The sequence below is a fragment of the Oncorhynchus nerka genome, linkage group LG11 (genome assembly GCF_034236695.1).
Source record: "Oncorhynchus nerka isolate Pitt River linkage group LG11, Oner_Uvic_2.0, whole genome shotgun sequence".
In the NCBI taxonomy this organism is placed as follows: Eukaryota; Metazoa; Chordata; class Actinopteri; order Salmoniformes; family Salmonidae; genus Oncorhynchus; species Oncorhynchus nerka.
The window spans coordinates 27,452,863-27,472,060 of NC_088406.1; the positions used below are offsets into that span (position 1 = coordinate 27,452,863).

General features: G+C 45.4%; 1 protein-coding gene across 3 annotated transcripts in view; it reads right to left on the minus strand.

Moving 5' to 3' along the window:
- Nucleotides 1-19,198, minus strand: part of LOC115136632 (RNA-binding protein Musashi homolog 2-like) — a 401,963-nt gene that overhangs the window by 179,502 nt on the left and 203,263 nt on the right. The gene's annotated exons all lie outside the window — the stretch shown is intronic.

The following is a 19,198-nucleotide window of genomic DNA, read 5'->3' on the forward strand; positions in this document are numbered from 1 at the left end:
TTCCCCCTTCTGATGACCAGGTGGCGAATCGCATCTCTGCATGTCTGGCAGACATATCAGTGTGGATGACGGATCACCACCTCAAGCTGAACCTCGGCAAGACGGAGCTGCTCTTCCTCCCGGGAAGGACTGCCCGTTCCATGATCTCGCCATCACGGTTGACAACTCCATTGTGTCCTCCTCCCAGAGCGCTAAGAACCTTGGCGTGATCCTGGACAACACCCTGTCGTTCTCAACTAACATCAAGGCGGTGGCCCGTTCCTGTAGGTTCATGCTCTACAACATCCGCAGAGTACGACCCTGCCTCACACAGGAAGCGGCGCAGGTCCTAATCCAGGCACTTGTCATCTCCCTTCTGGATTACTGCAACTCGCTGTTGGCTGGGCTCCCTGCCTGTGCCATTAAACCCTACAACTCATCCAGAACGCCGCAGCCCGTCTGGTGTTCAACCTTCCCAAGTTCTCTCACGTCACCCCGCTCCTCCGCTCTCTCCACTGGCTTCCAGTTGAAGCTCGCATCCGCTACAAGACCATGGTGCTTGCCTACGGAGCTGTGAGGGGAACGGCACCTCAGTACCTCCAGGCTCTGATCAGGCCCTACACCCAAACAAGGGCACTGCGTTCATCCACCTCTGGCCTGCTCGCCTCCCTACCACTGAGGAAGTACAGTTCCCGCGCAGCCCAGTCAAAACTGTTCGCTGCTCTGGCCCGCCAATGGTGGAACAAACTCCCTCACGACGCCAGGACAGCGGAGTCAATCACCACCTTCCGGAGACACCTGAAACCCCACCTCTTTCAGGAATACCTAGGATAGGATAAAGTAATCCTTCTCACCCCCCTTACTAGATTTAGATGCACTATTGTAAAGTGGCTGTTCCACTGGATGTCTTAAGGTGAACGCACCAATTTGTAAGTCGCTCTGGATAAGAGCGTCTGCTAAATGACTTAAATGTAAATGTAAATGTAGAATCAAGTGAAAGACGGGACACTCATTAATTAACAGACAGACATGGTCCGACATGGACTTTGGTTGTTGCTTTTTAATTGGCTATTGCAGCTCAACCCCTTTATGATGGTGATGCGTCCTGTGATCACTTGAGCTCAGAGATGCCTTTTGTCTCCTCATCCACTTAACGAGGCCCTTGATTAACTACTACGCTAGTTACGCTAGCTATGCTAGCGACTAATAAGATGGCCTTCATTTCCATGGCTACCAGAAAGTGTTGTTGCCACTCAGCCTGAGCCTCTGTTAGTAAGGAAGTGATGGGAAGTGTTCCACTCGTCCCCTACTTCACTGGTTCATAGAACAAAAGGTTTCAAGCAGGTTCCAAAGTTCTCCTCATCCCTCTGGGTTCTTTCCTCATTCTGTGATTTATTTTGTATTTTTATATTCTAGCCAGATTCTGTGGGGTTTTGTGTATGTATTGTATGAGGGGGGGGCTTTATGTATTTCAATGTAAAGACAATATATAATGTTCAGCATTATTTTTAGATTCAGAAAACATATTGGGTCTGCCTCCCCCTCCGTCTCTCTTCTCACTTAAAGGAAATCCAGGGAAGATTGATTACCTTTGATTTTAGAATTTCATTCACATGAAGTGGTGGCAGCTTGATACGATGAGAGGAGGTATGTTCAGCCTTTCTACCTCAGTATTGCAAGTAGTTTGGGAGATGCAATTGCATTTGCAAACACATGCTGTCACCGATCCCAGGGTATCCCTAAGAAATAACATTAACAATGAGGAAGGGAGAGAGAGAGACAGAGAAAGAGAGAGAGGGAGAAGGAGAGAGCAGACTTTCTCTCTTTTTGGAAAACTTAATAAGATGAGCATCCAATGAACCAACGACAGCCATTAGACAGACAGACAGACAGACAAGACGAGGAGGAGAGGTAGTTCAAGCCTATTAATTGATCTTCCCGAAGAGGCAGAAAGGAGCAAGGAGGAGTTGGAAGGACCAGAGCAGAGAGCAGGACAGGACAGAGGGATTTCTCTTCACCTATCTATCCCTCCCCTCCCCTAGGGGAGGAGATCTATAAAGTGCTGCCCGCCCGCCTGACTGTAATTAGATGTGTTGGAGAGAAACTGTATCAATACTTGGCTTAGAGAGCGTTACTCGCGCCTGGGCTGTCGGTACCGCCAACATTGGGAGTCTATTCCTCCTTGTTTAAGAGGAGTGCTTATTTCAAGGTTGTTGTGCTTGACAAGTATTTCCTATCTGGAGGGCCTAAAGCATGTGGAAGCAGAGCTGAGACAATGGCCTCGTGTTATGATATTCCTACAGTATCAAGACAGGAAAGGAGTGTGATTTGAGGGGAAAGGAACAGAAAGACAAAACAGCCATACACAGCTCTCCATTTACCTGCTGGCACTTGGATGAACAATGTATAGCATTTATAATGAGAGGGAAAAGCAGAGGCGTAAACCATAACAGTTACACTCATCAAGCAATTCTCTCCATTATTACTGCAATTGTAATTAAACAGAAGTGACTGCAAGCTGGGCATACAGCTTCTTTCTGGTGGCACTGGGCCCCCAATCTTTGTTTTCTTATCAATTAGTGTTCCAATAATATGGCTCCCTTGTTGCAAGAGCCATTAGCATTCTGATTGAACATCTGAAACACAAAGTGAGTGCTGTGGTGTCTAATGTCAGAGGATTGTCTTCCAGTGTCTCTCCATTCACATCCACTGGGGCCTGTCTGTCACGTTCATCTGACAAAACAACAGCAAGGGAAAGGAGGGAGGGAGGGAGGGAGCCCCTGAGAGGTGGAAGAAACGAAGACGCAAAAGAAGAGTGCAGGAATAGAGAAACCAGAGGGCAGAGGAGAGGAAGGAGAGAAACGAGGGACGTGTGTGGGCAGACCTGAGGGGGATGGAAGTAAATAGAGAAATAAAAGGATGGAGGGATGGAGAAAGGGAACACAGAGAGAGAGAGGGATGTGTGGGAGAGAAATTAATAAACAAGCAGTACAGGGAGAGACTAGGACCCAACTAACTGAGAACCAGAGAACAGGGACAGACATGGAGAATACCACAGGAAGGATATTGAAAGAACACACACTCGCCACACATAACCTAGCCTATGCGGAACCGCCAGAAAACGCTAACATTCGGTTTTCAGAGATACAGTATTTTCAACGTAACTTACATTTCCCCTGAAAAACGTAAGTGGGAACTCTGCTCACATGTCTTTCTAGGCCTGCTATGTCAGGTTGAACACCACCCAGTGACTGACATGGGGTTGATACATTAAAGAGGCAATTGTGTCAACTGCATTCCCAAAAACAATGACAAGGTGTGTAAAGGCATCTGCTGTTTGCCATCCAAATAGAAAGTGTCATCTATTAAAACATCTTTCACACAGCACTTTAAAATACTGGATACATGGTCATTACAGAGCCAGACTGGATACATGGTCATTACAGAGCCAGACTGGATACACGGTCATTACAGAGCCAGACTGGATACATGGTCATTACAGAGCCAGACTGGATGCATGGTCCTTACAGAGCCAGACTGGATACATGGTCCTTACAGAGCCAGCCTGGATACATGGTCATTACAGAGCCAGACTGGATACATGGTCATTATAGAGCCAGACTGGATACATGGTCCTTACAGAGCCAGCCTGGATACATGGTCATTACAGAGCCAGACTGGATACATGGTCATTACAGAGCCAGACTGGATACATGGTCATTACAGAGCCAGACTGAAAACATGGTCATTACAGAGCCAGACTGGATACATGGTCATTACAGAGCCAGACTGGATACATGGTCCTTACAGAGCCAGACTGGATACACGGTCATAACAGAGCCAGACTGGATACACGGTCATTACAGAGCCAGCCTGGATACATGGTCATTACAGAGCCAGACTGGATACATGGTCATTACAGAGCCAGACTGGATACATGGTCATTACAGAGCCAGACTGGATACATGGTCATTACAGAGCCAGACTGGATACATGGTCATTACAGAGCCAGACTGGATACATGGTCCTTACAGAGCCAGACTGGATACATGGTCATTACAGAGCCAGACTGGATACATGGTCCTTACAGAGCCAGACTGGATACATGGTTTAGAGCAGACTGTGCACATAGACTGGAAACACACCAGACTGGATCTTTCACACAGACTGGACTGGTCCTAAAATACTGGATACATGGTCATTACAGAGCCAGACTGGATACATGGTCATTACAGAGCCAGACTGGATACATGGTCCTAACAGAGCCAGACTGGATACATGGTCATTACAGAGCCAGACTGGATACATGGTCATTACAGAGCCAGACTGGATACATGGTCATTACAGAGCCAGACTGGATACATGGTCCTTACAGAGCCAGCCTGGATACATGGTCCTCACAGAGCCAGACTGGATACATGAGCCAGACTGGATACATGAGTCAGACTGGATACATGGTCATTACAGAGCCAGACTGGATACATGGTCCTCACAGAGCCAGACTGGATACATGGTCCGAACAGAGCCAGACTGGATACATGGTCCTCACAGAGCCAGACTGGATACATGGTCCTCACAGAGCCAGACTGGATACATGGTCATTACAGAGCCAGACTGGATACATGGTCCTTACAGAGTCAGACTGGATACATGGTCATTACAGAGCCAGACTGGATACATGGTCATTACAGAGCCAGACTGGATACATGGTCATTACAGAGCCAGACTGGATACATGGTCCTTACAGAGCCAGCCTGGATACATGGTCCTCACAGAGCCAGACTGGATACATGGTCATTACAGAGTCAGACTGGATACATGGTCATTACAGAGCCAGACTGGATACATGGTCCTCACAGAGCCAGACTGGATACATGGTCCTCACAGAGCCAGACTGGATACATGGTCCTCACAGAGCCAGACTGGATACATGGTCCTTACAGAGCCAGACTGGATACATGGTCATTACAGAGCCAGACTGGATACATGGTCCTCACAGAGCCAGACTGGATACATGGTCATTACAGAGCCAGACTGGATACATGGTCATTACAGAGCCAGACTGGATGCATGGTCCTTACAGAGCCAGACTGGATACATGGTCCTTACAGAGCCATACTGGATACATGGTCATTACAGAGCCAGACTGGATACATGGTCATCACAGAGCCAGACTGGATACATGGTCCTCACAGAGCCAGACTGGATACATGGTCATTACAGAGCCAGACTGGATACATGGTCATTACAGAGCCAGACTGGATACATGGTCCTCACAGAGCCAGACTGGATACATGGTCCTAACAGAGCCAGACTGGATACATGGTCCTAACAGAGCCAGACTGGATACATGGTCCTCACAGAGCCAGACTGGATACACGGTTCGCTAAACAACCTGCCTAATGCTAGTTCTGCAGGAGTATGTTCTGAAACACACAGAGCCATGGAACACAGGAAGAAGAGGACAAGAGGATATTTGGATTGCATCTGTGAGGCCACTTGTGGCGGTGAAGGTGCCCAGTGGGGGGTGGACCTCTGAGGGGTGTGTGTGTCTGACCCCTTCACGTCCTATCCAACCGCTCTGCTAAAATAACACTCCTCGCTAAAAAAATAAAATAAACTGCAGCTCCAATTTAACCAACACGCATCTATTTTTATGACGACCTGGACCTACCATTTGGTTTTGAAGTATTGAAACCAAACCATACGATTTGAATGTAAAGTATTTTAATAAACATGAAAAGGTGAATGTAAGAAGGGCTAATCCTTTCAAATAGGCTACGTGTCATATTAAACAGAAACAAGAATAATTCATTTAGGCTATATTATTTAAATGATTTCAAGGCTATAGCCTGTAAAAAAACAAATATTGTTAAGCATTTGCGAACGCGACACACTAGGCTGGACATTAATAAGCTCTCAGCATTTAAAAACATTTTGTTGTATTAAATCATTACGGTCTATACATTGCGTATATTGGCTGTGACTTACTAAGAATTAAATACAAATTCAACAAAGAATGCCTTATTAGGCTCAGTCTACAGGGCCTTTGAATTCATTTTTTAGAAACACGAGTTTGGCCAGAGTCTGTGGCTTCAGGCTCATGTGATGGAGTATATATATCCTCTCCGACCTTGCAGAGCCACTGGGGATGCTAAACACCCTTTTGGCCACTCTTGCCAGGCTGGGCAAAGATGCAGAGTTTTTATTTTCTATAGGTAGGTCAAAGGTTTTTGGGCAAAATAACTCAATAAAAACAGAAAGCCACTCAAAAGTTGGAATATGCTAGGCCTAGCGGGACAAAATCTATCATGGCCTATTGTATAGATACAAATAATACAACAAAAATGAAGGTACATTTTAAGATATCAGATTTGTACTTTAGAAATACTTTGATACAATGACACACTTAATTAGCTACCCTCCTCTTCCTTTCTTTTAGCATGTGCACATAGTAAACACACCCTCATGCTTTCGTGATACGTGTCAGATTCCACAATGATTCTTTAGTTGTGGACACTACATCCCTGCACTCCCTCTCTTGATCTTGGGCCTCAGCTTTGAAAGACTCATTGCTTTTTCACCTGTGTGTTTCATCAGTTCCTTTAAGAAAATATTTGAGTGAACTCCATGGCAGCTGTTAGAGCAAGGGGCTATGGCAGCACACAAGTAGCCTACAAATGCATGCTGGGCCAGGCATGCCCTGAGCTAGTGAAGTGAATGCTACTGGAGCGAAATTGGAACGGGCAAGAAGGCCAATGCTCCAGCCTATGGGAATCTCGCTTCGTGCTCCAGTCAAATTGTGCAAGTTCCACTCACATACTCTGGTGGAGGGGGGGTTAATAATGCATACGCCAATCATGGGACCCTGTGAAGTCATTATTGGGGCGGACTGTGTGTGGTTTGAGGTCACGTGGCTCCAAAAGCAGCTGGGTATTACCACTATTATATTATTTATCAAAACCATTTCCACATCAAGTGGCTGGCCCTCGGTGGCAGCTGCTCCCAACGGCTCCCATCGTGCTCTGGGGCACAGCACTGCCAATCAGTTGGGCTCACGCTGGGCTGCCACCAAATCAACTAGGGGGGACAGCCACCACAAAGACAGTCCAATCACCAGAGGGAAGCACTCCCTCTTTAGCCAATCACAGCAGCTAAGGTTAGACATGCCAATCACCCGAGGACATCAACAGGAAGTGATGAGGTTCATTGTTAGCTGGTCAGGGGGTAACAAGACCTGTAGGGTTCAGCCACTATAGGGGATCCGAAGTGGCATTTCAGCCCAGAGCCGACCCGAGAGGCTTCATTTATTGGTGCAGACAGACAGTCAGAACAGCAGCTAGAGAGAGGAAAAGGCCTGTAGCGTTTCCCTTTACATCTTTACTCAGCCAGCATGGGGCCTGCAGCAGCCTTGCACTGGAAACACAACCAGACAACAACAGACACAAACTAAATCTGACTGAATCCTCTAATGCCACGTCGTCAATTATATTTGTTTTTTTAAACTCATCTAAAATACAATATTCCTCTTCCAGGGCATATCACAAACACTTGTTTCTGAAATCTCCCGGCTCTCAGCTGAGTAACTCGGCTAATGATAATTACGACATTATATATTTATCAAGCTCCGTGTGGCTGTCTGTCGCTCCATGTGGCTGCCTGTCGCTCCGACGCCATTTCTTTCCTGGTACTAGTTAGGTAGTGAAGTGTGTCTCCACTGAATCAAGCATCACTTCCAACTTTAAAATGTCTTCCCTTTTTTTAAGAGAATGCTGGTGATGAAATGAGGAGACTGTATGCTCTGTGTGTCATGGTTTCAGACATGTGTTTTCTAAAGGTCAAACAACAACCATGGTAGTTGACTTTACACACACAGGCACAGACAAATATTGGCGATTTAGCCAACTCAGGTACACTAATCTACATCTATTGTCAATCTCAGTGTAGGGAAAAAACAGTAGTGGTCTAAATAAAATGGTCGGAAGAAAATAAAGGAAATCATCACACTAGGAAAAAAGAGAAACGCCACATGAAAATGGAATGTTCCATCATTATAACGGACTGTTCCACAGATCTGAGAGACACTCCCTCCAGTTCAGTTTGACAAAGCCCTGCTCTAAACATGGGGAATGATTCATCCCCATGTTTCACCCTCCCTCTCTTCTCCTCCACTCAGACATCATAAATCAGGTTCCAGAAATACTTCCTGGCTGGTTAGTGATTGAGTCCAGCTCCTCAGCATTGAGACTACTGCTTCAGCTAGTGGTCTGGACTGGTTCAGTAACCTGCATGGAACACTAGATGAAGGTCAAGCCCATTATGATTGTTTGGGGTAAACTGAACCATCCACCTTTACACAGTAAACAACCCTCAAGCTGGTTGCACCAGTTGGGTTTAAAACAGTTAGTCTTGAATGCTAAGTCAGGCGAAGCTACGCCAATAGAAAACAGTCTAGAGGATGAGCAAGGTTCAGGATGGGAAAGGCTGTGTCGTGCCCTGGGTGTGAGGGAGTGTTAGTAACACAGGGAAACTAGCTTCCCAGCCTGAAGGACAATGGCACACACACACATACACAACCACCTTCAGCAGGGATCTCAGTCATCTAGAGTGACTGAACTCATTACTATCAATGTCACTATGATTAGACCTACAATTAAGCACGGACGAGGGACACGCATAGGATTAGCCATGATATTTCAATGACACTTCATGCTAAATGCTAATAGTGGGCTGAATTACAATCTAAACGGCACCAAAATAGGCTATTAACAGCTAGCTAATAGAGAGGGCTGGCGTAACCCCTTGAAATGGTGCCAGGAAAGGTTAAGGTATATCTAATTTCATTTGCTCAGGGATCTTTGTCACATTAATGTGTCTCGTTGTGTGCGGGGGAAGTATTGCTATTATTTCTCAAAAGGGCAAGAGGCTTCAGCCACAGACACACTGGGATAACCTTTGGTGGGTTTTAAAGACCTTCGGAGGCGAATCGACGGCACCCGGAGGCACTTCTATTGTTTGCACAGCGACCGCAACACTGTCACGGTTCCGACAGGACGGGGAGTCAGCAGAAATGGGAGAATGCCCTGAGGGACGTCACTTTACACAGGAGGGTGATGGTGACATTGCTTCTGAAAAGAAAACCCTGGGGCTTATAGAGGAGGGTGAACCTGTACAGTACTTTCAGAGAGAAATGTATAATGTTTATAGAACAAACATGAATACGTCATGTAGAAAGTGTTTTTAATGTTACACCGCATTGAATCAAGCCCCTGGAGTCCTGTGGCAAAGCCTGGCTGAATAAAACAACAACCAAAGATACATTCTCTCTGTTTTACTTTAGTTGCACAAAGTTTCTGCACCAACCAGTTGAAACCTGTTCTTTGCAACTGAAGAGCTTTAGCGTTGCTGATGGAATGGAAGAGAAGCTGATCTGTAATTGCTGGAGATGGGATGCTTCTGAAGGCTCCAACCCGAGTCAGGGCAGGGGAACACGGGTCCGCAACGTCTCAGAGTCCCCCTCCCAAAGTGGGCCTCCAGAGAACTAGAAGGAGACACTGCGTTACAGCAATCAGCTCATCCAAGCCATGTTCCCACTGCTGTTCTGTGTGGGTTTCCTGTAATCCCAAAGCAAATACAAGTCCTGTGTTAAAGATAAGGGGACCTGTGGTTTCAAACGACATTTCCCTCATCATGCCCATTCTAATTATGCATATTGTTTTGCAGGATGATATTTTGTAGTCTTGTAGACTACACACACTGGATTTTCACGGGGGGAAAATGGCAATAATATTCTCACAAACTAGGCTCTCACACACCTTTCCCAGTGGTGGTGTGACAATAGATTAATTCTTTACTGCTGATATGGGGCCTGCAACTTGTCGTCCCAGAGCTACCAGTCCAGATAAACAGATTACATACACTCTCCCCTACCACTGTCACTTACATCATACACTCTCCCCTACCACTGTCACTCACATCATACACTCTCCCCTACCACTGTCACTCTCATCATACACTCTCCCCTATCACTGTCACTCTCATCATACACTCTCCCCTACCACTGTCACTCACATCATACACTCTCCCCTACCACTGTCACTCACGTCATACATTCTCCCCTACCACTGTCACTCACATCATACACTCTCCCCTACCACTATCACTCACATCATACACTCCCCCTACCACTGTCACTCACATCATACACTCCCCCCTACCACTATCACTCACATCACTCACACCTGGCTACTCCTACCCCGGTCAACAGCACTGCACCCCCCACAGCAACTCGCCCAAGCCTTCCCCATTTCTCCTTCTCCCAAATCCAGTCAGCTGATGTTCTGAAAGAGCTGCAAAATCTGGACCCCTACAAATCAGCCGGGCTAGATAATCTGGACCCTTTCTTTCTAAAATTATCTGCCGAAATTGTTGCCACCCCTATTACTAGCCTGTTCAAAGATTGGAAAGCAGCTGCGGTCATCCCCCTCTTCAAAGGGGGGGACACTCTTGACCCAAACTGCTACAGACCTATATCTATCCTACCCTGCCTTTCTAAGGTCTTCGAAAGCCAAGTCAACAAACAGATTACCGACCATTTCGAATCTCACCATACCTTCTCTGCTATGCAATCTGGTTTCAGAGCTGGTCATGGGTGCACCTCAGCCACGCTCAAGGTCCTAAACGATATCTTAACCGCCATCGATAAGAAACATTACTGTGCAGCCGTATTCATTGATCTGGCTAAGGCTTTCGACTCTGTCAATCACCACATCCTCATCGGCAGACTCGACAGCCTTGGTTTCTCAAATGATTGCCTCGCCTGGTTCACCAACTACTTCTCTGATAGAGTTCAGTGTGTCAAATCGGAGGGTCTGCTGTCCGGACCTCTGGCAGTCTCTATGGGGGTGCCACTGGGTTCAATTCTTGGACCGACTCTCTTCTCTGTATACATCAATGATGTCGCTCTTGCTGCTGGTGAGTCTCTGATCCACCTCTACGCAGACGACATCATTCTGTATACTTCTGGCCCTTCTTTGGACACTGTGTTAACAACCCTCCAGGCAAGCTTCAATGCCATACAACTCTCCTTCCGTGACCTCCAATTGCTCTTAAATACAAGTAAAACGAAATGCATGCTCTTCAACCGATCGCTTCCTGCACCTGCCCGCCTGTCCAACTTCACTACTCTGGACGGCTCTGACTTAGAATACGTGAACAACTACAAATACCTAGGTTTCTGGTTAGACTGTAAACTCTCCTTCCAGACCCACATCAAACATCTCCAATCCAAAGTTAAATCGAGAATTGGCTTCCTATTTCGCAACAAAGCATCCTTCACTCATGCTGCCAAACATACCCTTGTAAAACTGACCATCCTACCAATCTTCAACTTCGGCGATGTCATTTACAAAATAGCCTCCAATACCCTACTCAACAAATTGGATGCAGTCTATCACAGTGCAATCCGTTTTGTCACCAAAGCCCCATATGCTACCCACCATTGCGACCTGTACGCTCTCGTTGGCTGACCCTCGCTTCATACTTGTCGCCAAACCCACTGGCTCCATGTCATCAACAAGATCCTGCTAGGTAAAGTCCCCCCTTATCTCAGCTCGCTGGTCACCATAGCATCACCCACCTGTAGCACGCGCTCCAGCAGGTATATCTCTCTAGTCACCCCCAAAACCAATTCTTTCTTTGGCCGCCTCTCCTTCCAGTTCTCTGCTGCCAATGACTGGAACGAACTACAAAAATCTCTGAAACTGGAAACACTTATCTCCCTCACTAGCTTTAAGCACCAACTGTCAGAGCAGCTCACAGATTACTGCACCTGTACATAGCCCACCTATAATTTAGCCCAAACAACTACCTCTTTCCCTACTGTATTTATTTTATTTGTTTATATTGCTCCTTTGCACCCCATTATTTTTATTTCTACTTTGCACATTCTTCCACTGCAAATCTACCATTCCAGTGTTTTACTTGCTATATTGTATTTACTTTGCCAACATGGCCTTTTAATGCCTTTACTTCCCTTATCTCACCTCATTTGCTCACATCGTATATAGACATGTTTATACTGTATTATTGACTGTATGTTTGTTTTACTCCATGTGTAACTCTGTGTTGTTGTATGTGTCGAACTGCTTTGCTTATCTTGGCCAGGTCGCAATTGTAAATGACAACTTGTTCTCAATTTGCCTACCTGGTTAAATAAAGGTGAAATAAAAAAATAAAAAATACACTCTCCCCTACCACTGTCACTCACATCATACACTCTCCCCTACCACTGTCACTCACATCATACACTCTCCCCTACCACTGTCACTCACATCATACACTCTCCCCTACCACTGTCACTCACATCATGCACTCTCCCCTACCACTGTCACTCACATCATATACTCTCCCCTACTACTGTCACTCACATCATACACTCTCCCCTACCACTGTCACTCACATCATACACTCTCTCCTACTACTGTCACTCACATCATATACTCTCCCCTACCACTGTCACTCACATCATACACTCTCCCCTACTACTCTCACTCACATCATACACTCTCCCCTACCACTGTCACTCACATCATACACTCTCCCCTACCACTGTCACTCACATCATATACTCTCCCCTACCACTGTCACTCACATCATACACTCTCCCCTGCCACTGTCACTCACATCATTCACTCTCCCCTACCACTGTCACTCACATGATATACTCTCCCCTACCACTGTCACTCACATCATATACTCTCCCCTACCACTGTCACTCACATCATACACTCTCCCCTACCACTGTCACTCACATCATACACTCTCCCCTACTACTGTCACTCACATCATATACTCTCCCCTACCACTGTCACTCACATCATACACTCTCCCCTGCCACTGTCACTCACATCATTCACTCTCCCCTACCACTGTCACTCACATGATATACTCTCCCCTACCACTGTCACTCACATCATATACTCTCCCCTACCACTGTCACTCACATCATACACTCTCCCCTACCACTGTCACTCACGTCATACACTCTCCCCTACCACTGTCACTCACATCATACACTCTCCCCTACTACTGTCACTCACATCATACACTCTCCCATACCACTGTTGCTAACATTCTCTCTGTTCTCCTTTGATTCTGCTTCAAGGGACATGTCCAATCACCACAGAGAAATCTGTGAAGTTGAAGTGCATTTGATCAAACGCAACAGTGCCATTGTGTTTGTTACTGATTGTGATTGTTAGTAGCTGCTGTATTGTGACAGTGTTACAATATAAATAATTGTGTTTCAAGAACAAAATCAATTACCTTAAATGTTTAACATGTTGAAAATATCAAATATTCCACTGTTCTAAGCATTGTTGAATCTTTAAAAAAATATATATATATATATTTAACCTTTATTTAACTAGGCAAGTCAGTTAAGAACAAATTCTAATTTGACAAAGACGGCCTACATCTCTCCCTGTCATGTTGGTTTCTGTTGGATGTGGTTGGCATTTTGTTTTATACTGTATGTCTTAAGACATACACAGCAGGAACTGTTTCATTGGGTTTCATCATTAGCTGATGTTAAAACTATAAAAAAGAAGATCACCCAGACAGACAGACACATGTCAGGACCAAGATAGGAAGCATATTGAAACTACTGAGAAGCACCCCATGAGTTTCATTTCATCCCTGACTGTCCTCAAATGCGTCCTCCAGGGAGAGGCTGTGTGACTCAGCCTTTGTGAGGACGTCTTTTAGCAGTAATTTCATCAGTCACCTCGCCACACACTGAAGGACACTGCTGAATTCTTCACATGAGTGTCAGGAGTGGAAGAACAGGCTGCAGCGGATCTCTCTCTCACACACACACACACACACACACACACACACACACACACACACACACACACACACACACACACACACACACACACACACACACACACACACACACACACACACACACACACACACACACACACACACACACACACACACACACACACACACACACACACACGGACATCAACACACGTCACACAGCCGAACATCAACACACACAGCTGTGATGCCCGCTATATTCCAGCTAGCAGCACTAGTTTACCAAACAGACTACTTAATAATCCTAGAGAGAGAGTGTGGACGTTTCGAGGCAGAGACAATGATGACTCACCCAGCTGACAGTCTCAGTCTCTGAATAGCAGCGATATGAGTGTGAATAGGAGAGCTCTCCTGCCTCTGAATAGCCATAGCACAGAGTTTACCTTGATGTGACACATCCATTCAAACACTATCCTCAGATGCTGCATTTTTTTATGGCTCTTTGCTTCGCCAATACAATAGCGGTTTGTGTGCCAGTCAATTCACTGTGGGGAACTGGACAATTACTGGCAAGCTGTTCTAAATGTAACCTCCAGGACCCAGTTTAACAGCTAGGGTAATGGAGGGGGGGTGAGCGGAGAGGACCAACAGAACAGACAGAGTGATACAAAAGGACAATCATATGCGTTCCAAATGCAGAATGGATTAGAGTGAAACGCATCTGCTGCAAAACCACAGCGGCGAAGGCAAATGTGAAACATCACTCTCCGTCTCACTTTGAAAGTCCCGGGAACGGATGGGTATTTTATTCTCTAACCATCATGGAAATGGTTTGCCATTACCCCTGCTGCCATTGTCTGACTATCTAGCTGGATGTTTACAAGTTGTATTCCTAATAGCCGTGACAGTTGTGTTGTTGACCCGGGTGCCCCGCACTCCAATCAAACCAATCACACAGCCAGGGGAGAATAAACAGGCCTTTTCATCCACGTTAAACCATACTAGCACCAGGTAAAACACTTTTAACCTAAGCCTGACCTCACTACGCCTCTCTCTCTCCCCCTCTCCATCTGTCCCTCCCTCCCTCTCTCCAACCTCCAATATCAGTCTCTAGAGTCAGGCTCCTTGAAACACCCCCAGAGCCCCTGTTCCACCAGCTTAGTAGCTATGGCCACCAAGCGTGCCCTGTGAGAGTGTTCCTAGTTGCTTCACAACCAGAACTAGAGGAGAGAACCCTGGGAATAGTGCTAGGAGCTCATGAAGTATGCATGGAGCTGAAGGTCAGAGTCCATACGGCATTCAAATCACTGCATTCAAATCACTGTGTTCTAAACAGCAGCCTTTATTCAAATGAAACACATTTGAACATATTGTTTTACAACTATTTGTTGGAATGACTCAAACAAAGGAACATTGAAAAAAGTGTAGAGCTGTCCGACCCCCTGACACTAAGCGGCTGACACACTAAACACAGTACAACCACATGTCACACACAGCACACTACTATGGGACACAAAGTTGTCCGTTAAGCAGAAAGCCATGATAGACCTGTTTTCATCAGGCTGCTGCTGCAATTAAGGCCATAACCATGGTGTGGTGATGCACTCCTGTGTACAGATGTGAACTTGACCCTCTCCAGCATATTTTGGCTCATTATTTAAAAAGATGATGGAGAACAAGCTATAATATGAAAAATGGCTAAGTTTTGGCGAAGGTACAGCCGACTGGAAAGGTTCTGTACAGCTGTAATTCAGACAACCCAACATTTCCCACACCACAGATATATATATCCCACTTAAGACACTCCTCCTTCTCTCCAATCCTTACATCTTATGGTTCTACAGGAAAAGAATAACAGGCTACTAAACCCTTATTACTCCCTTCAGGGGATCTGACCTCACCTCCTGACCTCAACCCCTCCTTCACCTAATCCACAGATGTCCATCTGTCTCCCCTCTATCAACACTATATCCCTATATCCTCCAATCGGCCCAACACATTCCAAAGCCACTCTGTCTTTCTACAGATCTCACTCCTTACTATACTATGCGTCTGATCTATCATGTCTTTAATATCTCAATGTTCAAAATGTTGAATCCAACATATCGTAATAATATTATATTGCGATATGCGCTTGTGCCTGTGTGTGTGTGTGTGAGTAAACGGTAAGCTCTTTTGTGTAGATCCAGTGAAAAAAAGGAAAAACAGGCCAGTAGGTTTTAGTGTGGAGCCAGCGCTCTGTCTTTGGAAAGTCCTCTGCTTTAGAGAGAAGCCTCCCCGCTAAAACCAGATAAGGCCTGGAGATAAGAGGGGGAGATAAATGCAAGCACGCGTCCGGCTCTGCCCACTATCAGCAGTGTTATCAGACCACACAGACCCTCTTTGTTCTGTAACCCTTTCCTCCTAGTCAATCCCCAAAACGCCTGGCCAAATCCCTATCAACACATCACATGATGGGAGAAAGGGATAGAGGGGGAGGCAGGCCAATTAAATTCACAGTGAATAAAACAACCATATAGGGTCAATCTAACAGGGTGTAAGTGTTTGTGCATGCATCTATAGGGGTATTATATACAGTAAAAGTCAACAGTCTGGACACACCTACTCATTCAAGAGTTTATCTTTATTTTTTACTATTTTCTACATTGTATAATGCTGAAGACATCAAAACTATGAAATAACACTTATGGAATCATGTAGTAAGCAAAAAAGTGTTAAACAAATCAGCCACCCTTTGCACTGATGACAGCTTTTCACAGTCTTGGCATTCTCTCAACCAGCTTCATGAGGTAGTCACCTGGAATGCATTTCAATTAACAGGTGTGCCTTGTTAAAAGTTAATTTGCGGAAGTTGTTTCCTTAATGCGTATGAGCCAATCAGCTGTGATGTGACAAGGTAGGGGTGGTATACAGAATATAGCCCTATTTGGTAAAATACCAAGACCATATTATGGCAAGAACAGCTCAAATAAGCAAAGAGAAACGACAGTCCATCATTACTTTAAGACAAAAAATGGAACATTTCTTTAAGTGCAGTCGCAAAAACCATCAAGCGCTATAATGAACTGGCTCTCATGAGATCTGCCACAGGAAAGGAGGACCCAGAGTTACCAGCCTCAGAAATAGGCAATTAACTGCACCTCAGAAAGCAGCCCAAATAAATGCTTCACAGAGTTCAAGTAACAGACACATCTCAACATCAACTGTTCAGAGGAGACAGTGTGAATCAGGCCTTCATGGTGGAATTACTGCATAAACAAAACACTACTAAAGGACACCAATAAGAAGAAGAGACTTCAATGTAACTACAATGTTGCTGATCCATCTTCATTCAATTCTAACTGTTTTAAAGTCACGGATGGCCTCATGGTGAAATCCCAAAGCGGTTTCCTTCCTCTCCAGCAACTGAGTTAGGAAGGACGTCTGTATCTTTGTAATGGCTGGGTGTATTGCTACACCATCCAAAGAGTAATTCATAACTGCATCATGATCAAAGTGATATTCAATGTCTGCTTCTTTTTTTGAAACGCATCTACCAATATGTTCCCTTTTTTACAAGGCATTGGAAGACCTCCCTGGTCTTTGTGGTTGAATCTGTGTTTGAAATTCACTGCTCAACTGAGGAACCTTACAGATTAATTGTATGTGTGGGGTGCAGAGGTGAGGTAGTCGTTTAAAAATCATGTTAAAACACTATTATTGCACAATGAGTGAGTCCATGCAACTTATTATGTAACTTATTATGCAAATGTTTACTCTTGAACTTATTTAGGCTTTCCATAACAAAGGGGTCGAATACTTATTGACTCAAGATATTTTCATTTGTAAAAACAAATCAAAAAACATAATTCCACTTTGACATTTTGGGGTATTGTGTGTAGGTAGGTAAGTGACAGAACAACAAAATGTGGAAAAAGTCCAGGAGTGTGAATACTTTCTGAAGGCACTGCCAAAAAAGAAATAAAAATAACAACAGTGCCTGGATAGGGCGTTTGGCCACCACGAGCCACCAGAAGAGCTTCAATGCGCCTCGGAATAGATTCTACAAGTGTCTGGACCTCTATTGGAGGGATACAACACCATTGTTTCACGATACATTCCATCATTTGTTTTGTGCCGCTCCAGAATCTCCCATAAGTATTTAAAGTTTTAATGTAACGTGCACAAGTACAGTGAAATGCTTTTCTTGCCAGCTTTAACCCCAACAATGCAGTAATCAATAACAAATGTAATACAAAAAATAACAAGGTAGATCAAAAACACAAGGAATTAAACACGAGAAAGTAAGTAAGCATATTATATACAGGGTCAGTCAGTTCCAGTAGCATATTTACAATGTGCAGGGATACTGGATCGATAGATATGTATTGGGGTAAGGTGACTAGGCATCAGGATATAAGATAAACAGAGTCGCAGCAGCGTATATGATTGTATGTGAGTAAATGTATCTGTCTATTGTGTGTTGGAGTGTCAGTATGTTTGAGTGTGTAGGGCCCGGGAGTGTGCATAGAAAATAGAAAGGGTGAACTCAGTCTGTGTAGCCATTTCGTTAGCTAATTCGTTAGCTATTTCGTTAGCTATATAGTTAGCTATTTAGCAGTCTTATGGCTTGGGGATAGAAGCTGTTCAGGGGCCTGTTGGTGTCAGACTTGATACACTGTCACCGCTTGCCGTGCGGAAGCAGAGAGAACAGTCTATGGCTTGGGTGGGTTGAGTCTTTTAACATTGCCCGGGCCTTCCTTTCACATAACCTGGTAGAGGTCCTGGATGGCAGGGAGATCAGCTCCAGTGATGTACAAGGCTCGCTGCACCACCCTCTGTAGCACCATGCCATCAAAGGTGGTACTATTGCCATATCAAGCAGTGATGCAGCCGGTCAAGATGCGCTCAATGGTACAACAGTAGGACTTTTGAGGATTTGAGGGCCCATGATAAACCTTTTCACCTTCCTGACGGGGAAGAGGCACTGTCGCGCCTTCTTTACCACTGTGCGGGTGTGTGGACCATGTTAAGTTCTTAGTGATTTGGACACGGAGGAACTTGAAGCTCTCGACCCGCTCCACTGCAGCCCTGTCGATGTGGATGGGGGCGTGCTCGCCACGCAGTCGTGGGCGAACAAGGAGTACAGGAGGGGACTAAGCACACTCCCCTGTGGGGCCCCCGCGTTGAGGGTCAGCGTGGTGGAGGTGATGTTCCCTACCCTCAACACCTGGGGTCGGCCCGTCAGGAACTCTAGGATTTAGCTACAGAGAGGTGTTCAGTCCCAGGGTCCTAAGCTTGGTGACGAGCTTGGAGGGGACAATGAAGTTGAGCGCAGAGCTGTAGTCAATAAACAGCATTCTCACATAGGTATTCCTCTTATCTAGGTGGGTGAGGGCAGGGTGGAGAG